Source organism: Gossypium hirsutum, chromosome A09 (genome assembly GCF_007990345.1).
Source record: "Gossypium hirsutum isolate 1008001.06 chromosome A09, Gossypium_hirsutum_v2.1, whole genome shotgun sequence".
Classification (NCBI taxonomy): Eukaryota; Viridiplantae; Streptophyta; class Magnoliopsida; order Malvales; family Malvaceae; genus Gossypium; species Gossypium hirsutum.
The window spans coordinates 45,359,763-45,366,694 of NC_053432.1; the positions used below are offsets into that span (position 1 = coordinate 45,359,763).

At 32.9% G+C, this 6,932-nt stretch overlaps 1 non-coding gene across 1 annotated transcript; it reads left to right on the forward strand.

Annotated features, from left to right (window-relative positions):
* Window positions 1-885: 885 nt before the first annotated feature.
* Window positions 886-993, forward strand: LOC121206849 (small nucleolar RNA R71). The gene has a single exon (XR_005902020.1). It is a non-coding gene; the product is annotated as a small nucleolar RNA R71 (small nucleolar RNA).
* The last annotated feature ends 5,939 nt before the right edge of the window (window positions 994-6,932 follow it).

Below are 6,932 nucleotides of genomic sequence, written 5' to 3' on the forward strand. Positions count from 1 at the left end.
GAATCCAAACATTGTTGGTATTGTTTTTATCTGTCACATGAATTAAATTGATTATAAATAAGTATCGAACAAATTATATGTACAAGTATGTTGTACACATAATGAGAACATGGTTAAATTAATATATATGAATTTGATTCGTATAAAATTTAACCAAACATAATTTACCAAAATCCTTATTATAATTATTGTAATTATAATTTACGATAGAATATTATTATAATTATTGTGATTGTAATTTTTCAGTAAAACATTATTATAATTATGATAATTATAATTATTTTTTATTCATATTAAATATCAACTATTCCCAAATTAGGAAATATGGGGTTTTGAAGAAAAACCTAATATACCTAAAATAAAAAGAGTGAGGTCTAGCAACTGTTATATAGTGAAATTCTCTCTAAAAAGTTTAAGAGAGTTCTTGCTATTCATTGTCACACCGAGTGGATTACAAAAAGGCCAAAACTGTTCGTAATGGTTTGGAATCGACATGCAATTGCGTAATCAGTTTCACAACAATTATCTTTGTTTTTCTAGATGATTAAAGGTAATCTTCATACCTTTCTCACCCCAATTTGTTCCTCGCACATGGATCCCTGTATGTGATTGCCAGATTTAATTTTTCAACTGTGCCATAGGGTGTACCGGTGTTCTAATAGTGGTATCAGAGCCACTTGTGCAATACGAACTCGGGCTACTCATCTTTCTGAAACTGCTAAATTCCTCGGCCATTGGTAGTTGTTACTTGTGATCCTTTCAATAATCTCATAAGCCTTCTTATAAGACTTGGACAAAATCGTACCATTTGCAAAAGCATCCACCATTAATCTTGTATATACGTTGGAACCATTATAAAACATCTCCAATGGGATACAATGAGGAATCCCATAATGAGGACACTTACGAAGTAATTCCTTGAATATTTCCCAAGCCTCATACAAAGATTCGTCATCAAATTGTTGGAAAGTTGTTATCTCATTACGTAACTTTGCATTCTTACTTGGTGGAAAATACTTAACCAAAAATCTTTCTTCTAATTCTTGCCAAGTAGATATTGAACTTGGTGGCAATGAATTCAGTCATGCTCGTACACGATCTCGCAAAGAGTATGGAAATAGTTTCAACCTCAGTGCGTCTTCAGTCACACCAGCTAACTTAAATGAATCACTAAACTCCATGAATAATCGAAGGTATAAGTGTGGATCTTTTGTGGGCATACCACTGAACTAACCCACCGTTTGGAACATTTGAAACGTCACTGGTTTCAACTCCAATTGGGGTGCCTTAATATCCGTCCTTCAATTCCCGGATTTAACTCTTTAAGGAGTGGCACAGTGCATTGTCTAATAGCACGATCCCTATCATTAGCAATAAGGATGGGGTTGTAAGCATGATTGTTTCCATTACCTTGTTCTTCGTTTTGATTTCCAAGGTCCATCTCGGTTTGTCTTTGAGCAAATCTCTCTCGTCTTTTTTTTAAAAGTGTGCTCGATTTCAAGGTCTACGGGTAATAGATCATTGATTCGATCTATGCTCATAAAACACCTAAGAATAAAAAAAATAAAGAATAAATAGTAAATTAATAGGGTTAAAATAAATAAATAAAAATAAAAACCAAATTGTAAAAATAATTTCACAAAGAAAATGGTTAAGGCAATAGTCCCCGTTAACAGCGCCAAAAACTTGTAACGAATTGTAACGTGTTTACGCAAGTGTACGTAGTGTTCAAGTAATAAGTAAGTAAAAATGTGTTATTGTCTCCACAGGGACTATATAAGCTTAAACAATTAATTAAAAAATTATAATTAACAATTTGATGTAAAAAAACTCAATAAATTTGGATAGTGATGATTAGATTAATTAAATGTAAGAGTTATCCCTAATGCAAACTAATCTAGATGCAATTTACCTAAATGTATGAAATGAAGGCTCTAGCAACAAAAACAATCAACATTAAATGGGTTAGGATAATTATATTAATCAAATCAACTTACTTTCATCATGCTAACATGTTCGGTACATAAGATATTTGAGAAAAGTCAGAAAATTGGAAATTTAAAGTGCTATGAGACATAAAAGATAAGTACATAAGATATTTGGAAAAGTATAATAATTAATATAAATTTATTTGGGGAAAAAATGAAATTAATGGAAAGTATTGGGACAAGGTGAGAAAATTAGGTGTTGAAGGATTAAGTTAAATTGATGAAAAAGGAGGAGAGACTAGAGGTGAAAATATACCAAAGGGAAATAGGACATATGGGTGGTATTATAAAAAAAGTGAAGGGGTAAGATGGTAAATGAATTGAAAAGATAATTATGGAAGGTAATGATTAAGGATAAGTAAAAAGCGTGAATAGTGGGGGCAAAATGGTAATAAAATAAAAAGGGATATTTTTAATGGAAGAAACTAGTGAAATGGAGAAAAGAAAGGATGGGATGGCTATAAAAAGCCATCAGCCATAGTTTTTTATGTCAGCCACCATTTTTACACCATTTCAACTTTTATTTTTCTTTCAATTTAATCATTTTCATCAAATACAAACCAGTTAAGCTAGTTTCTTCCAAATTTCTTCAGAAATTAGTGAGTAAAATTAGTAGAGAAATATTGTAACTACCCAACTATTAAAAGAAATGCATCCATGCTTGTCTCAGAGGAGAGAGAAAATAAGAATCAGTGTTGAATACAAGTGATTAAGTAAAGAAAGTTAAACTTCTCCTGAAATACATGTTGATTTTATTTGAAAAACATGAAATATGATATGTGAATATGATTTTAATGTGTAAATATTGTGTATTTTGATATGGAAAATTGAAGAAAAAATGAAAGGAAGTGAGAAACAAGTAGAGAATTAAAGCAAATGAGGAGCTAAAGCAGGAAGAAGAGGAAGAAAGCTTGATTCCATACTTTGAGTCGTAAGTACAACTAAAGTTTTGTTTATTTTAAATATGTGATGAATTATTAAGAAAAATTTGTTGAGGATAAATCTAGATATAGTGTTTAATTAGAAATTTACATATTATATAATTAAATAATAAAATGTGATACTAATTGAGTATATTGGTATGATGAATTGACTAAGTAAAATGTAATAGAGAAAATAAAAGAAAAGTACGAAAAAGATTATAAGTGTACAAAGGGACTAATTCATAAGAGGTACAAAAGTTAATAGAACTAAAATTTTTTATAAATAATAAAATGAATGTATGAAATGATATATGTATATAATTGATGAGTAGATTGATGTGTTAATGTTGTGAGATTATATGATAAAATATGAGAAAGAAAGGGATTACATTGTAAAGTATGTAAAAGTGATATATGAAAAATATATATATAAAAAAGAATTAATAGTAAATTATGGAAGATTAATATATATGAGATATGATACATGTATTATTGTTAGTGGAAAATAATGTTAAATAAACTATCATTACAGGGACTAAAATTTGTTAAAAATGTAAAAGTAGTATAAGGTTGATAAGATATGAATAAATGATGAATTATAGAAATTATATTAAATACGAAACATGCTACATGTATTAAAAAGATATGAAAGTCCTATTTAGTGAATTGGTGACCTAAGGACTAAGAATAATATATAAATATGATAATAAGAATTCAGGGTGAAATATGGAAATTAAACTAAGAAATGAAATATGTTATATATAGTGAAAGACATTGTTACATGAAATGTCATGATGGGGCCTAAATTGTAAAGTAAGTAAAAGTGACAGGTGAAATGTATAATAAGAATTATTAATGAAATTATGTAAGATTATTAAATATTGAGACAAGTTACACGTGTTAATGAAAGAGGAAGATATAATTATATGAAGTATTGTTAAAAGGATTAAATGGTAAAAGTGTAAAAGTGACATGTGTGTTTTATGACTTGCCCAAGTAGACGAGATAAGAACTATTGGGATATTAGTGACATGCCATTAAGAAACGTTAGCACGCTCTCTGATTAATAGCATGATAGTCCTCTCTGATTATTAGCACGTCAGTGCTCTCCGATTAGTACATTTGTGCTCTCTGTGTATCCATTTTAGCAGTGTTCTACTGGGCCTCTGAAAAAAGAATAAAAATATTTTGGTGGTTATTGAATTATAAAGATGACGTGATCCGGCTCAGTTGAGTGATTCGAGTCTATGTAAGTTGCCCGATCATCGACGAGAAGTTTCGTTCGATTTCTTAAATGGATGAATTTTAGTTAAGTATGGAAATATATGTCGAAATAGGTTCAAAGTGAGTGAAAGATAGATGGAGTTTAGATGGGTGGTTTGATCTGTTTAACAATAAATAAGATGGTTAAGATAATTGATAGAGATGGACGATAGAACTTAAGCGTCAAGAGTGATTCGATACTATATCGAGTATCGCCCCGAATCTCATATGGCTTAAGGTGAAGGATGGTTGGTAGATGGATAGAAGAACGCCACACCAAGAAATAGTGATAAGTTGAGAAAAGGAGTTCGGTTGACGCCACTAGCAAGCTAGATAAGTCGCTCGAGACTCGTACAAAATTTGAGAGGAAGTAAACCTCACGGAAACAAAGTTTCATATAATAATTTGGCAAAAAGTCCTTTACATCAGAAATGAACAAACTATTTATAACCTTACATGTGAAAACCGAATGGAAAAAACACTAGCTTAATGGCTAAGAAATTCAGCTATTAATGTGTTGGAATAATCTATAAAATTTCATAAATAAACTAAGTCCATGTTCGGCTAAATGGAGCTTCAATGGGTAGCTTCATGAATAATGAAAATGACTTGGATGAGATGAATGCATGATAGCTCAATGGTTTGTCCAAATTCGGCTATGGAATGAATGGAGCATTAAATAAGTGCTTCTTGGCTGAATAGATACCTAGAGAAGCCAAATGATCAACAAACAATTCATGTAACTAGAATTAAATACATTCTCCCATTCGTTGTAACTTGCTGTTCATGCATCTTCATTAAGCTTCATTCATGAATTTGACTTGATAATTAATTAGGTAACTACTCCTTGGCCGAATAGGTGTTTAGGGAAGCCAACAATCAGCCCAAAATGCATGTAACAAGTCATTCATGAACCCTTCTTGGCCTTGAACCTGGACGTACATGAATCCTCCCAAACATTGAACTAGGCCGTGCATGCACCTGGCTTTAAATGCTCACCTCATATTCGGCTGAATCTGTAAGGGAAAGGAACACATTAATCCAATGGTAGATTCGGCTGAATATATTCAAAACACCATCTAGACAAACTAATTAACAATTATTAACACATTTAAATGTAGACTAGCTAACACATTAAATTCGGCTAGCTCATATATGTGAAAACAATTTAATGAGCTGACTTGAACTAAAGGATTCAAACAAGAGCTGTAATAATTTAATTAAAATAAAAACTAAAACTTAATTTATTGGATGATAAAGATAATAAGCTGAAAAGAAACTAAGTCTAGCTCAAACTAGCTTAATTAAGCTCAAGTGAGCTGAGTTGAGCTAGATAGAGCATGGTAAGCTAGAGCTGAGTTAAAATCAGCTTGCATTAAGGTGCATGGAGCTTTTAACAAGTTGGTCCGATCTTTTCCTTTGGCATGGAGCTCGTTTTCATTCCAAAGTTGAACAAATAAAGCTGAAGCAGCTTCTTGAATGCGCTTAGCTCGCGTTTAAGTTATGGGCCCTTTGGGAATTTCGATTGGATCAGGACTAGGGCATGTAACGCCATGGGGCGGGGTCACGTCATCCCCCCTGTCTTCAAAGTGACTTGTCCTCAAGTCGAAATCTGCTTCACAAGGAGACAAATTAGACACATTAAGACTGGCACTTATATTATAATCACCCAGCAAATCAAGTCGATATGAATTATCATCTATGCATTCGATGACTTGGAAAGGGCCATCTCCTCGAGGTAACAATTTGGACCTTCATTAGGCTGGGAAGCGCTCGTTACGCATATGAACCCAAACCCAATCTCCGGGTTCGAAAACAAATCTTTTGTACCCCTTATTGGCTTGCTGTGCATATGACTCAGTTTTTGCCTCTATATTGGTTCGTACCTTTTGATGTAGACTTTTCACAAAATCAGCCTTCTTCCTAGTATTAATATGAATTAGTTGATCGTTAGGTAAAGGAATTAGATCTAGGGGCGTTAATGGATTAAAACCGTAAACTACTTCAAAAGGAGTATGCTTGGTCGACATGTGAACAGATCGATTGTAGGTGAATTCGACATGAGGCGAACAGTCCTCCAATGATGTTAAATTCTTTCGAATGATAGCTCGTAGTAAGGTGGATAGGACTCGATTGACCGCTTCCGTTTGTCCATCCATCTGAGGGTGGCAGGTAGTTAAGAACAGTAACTTAGATCCGAGTTTACTCCACAAAGATCTCCAAAAGTGATTAAGAAATTTTACGTCACGATCGGAGACGATGGTTCGCGAAATTCTGTGTAGATGAACAATGTCCCTAAAGAAAAAAATAGAAATATGAACGACATCGTCAGTCTTTGTACAAGGAATAAAATGGGACATTTTAGAAAAACAATCAACTGCAACAAATATAGAATCCTTCCTTGTTTTTGTCTTAGGTAATCCAAGGACAAAGTCCATGAATATATTCATCCAAGGTACTTCGGGTACGGGCAGGGGAGTATACAACCCATGGGGCTTAAACTTGGATTTAGCCTTTTTACATGCCAAACACCTCTCACATACTCGTTCTACATCTAGCTTCATGCTAGGCTAGTAGAAATGTTCGTTAAGTGTGGCTAAGGTTTTACGAACACCAAAGTGTCCCATGAGGCCTCCACCATGCACTTCATGGATAAGTAAATCTCAGACAGAGCATTGCGGAACACATAGCTTTCCTTCATTGAATAAGAACCCGTCATACCTATAAAAATTCTCAAAAGCATCATTTTCACAAGCAG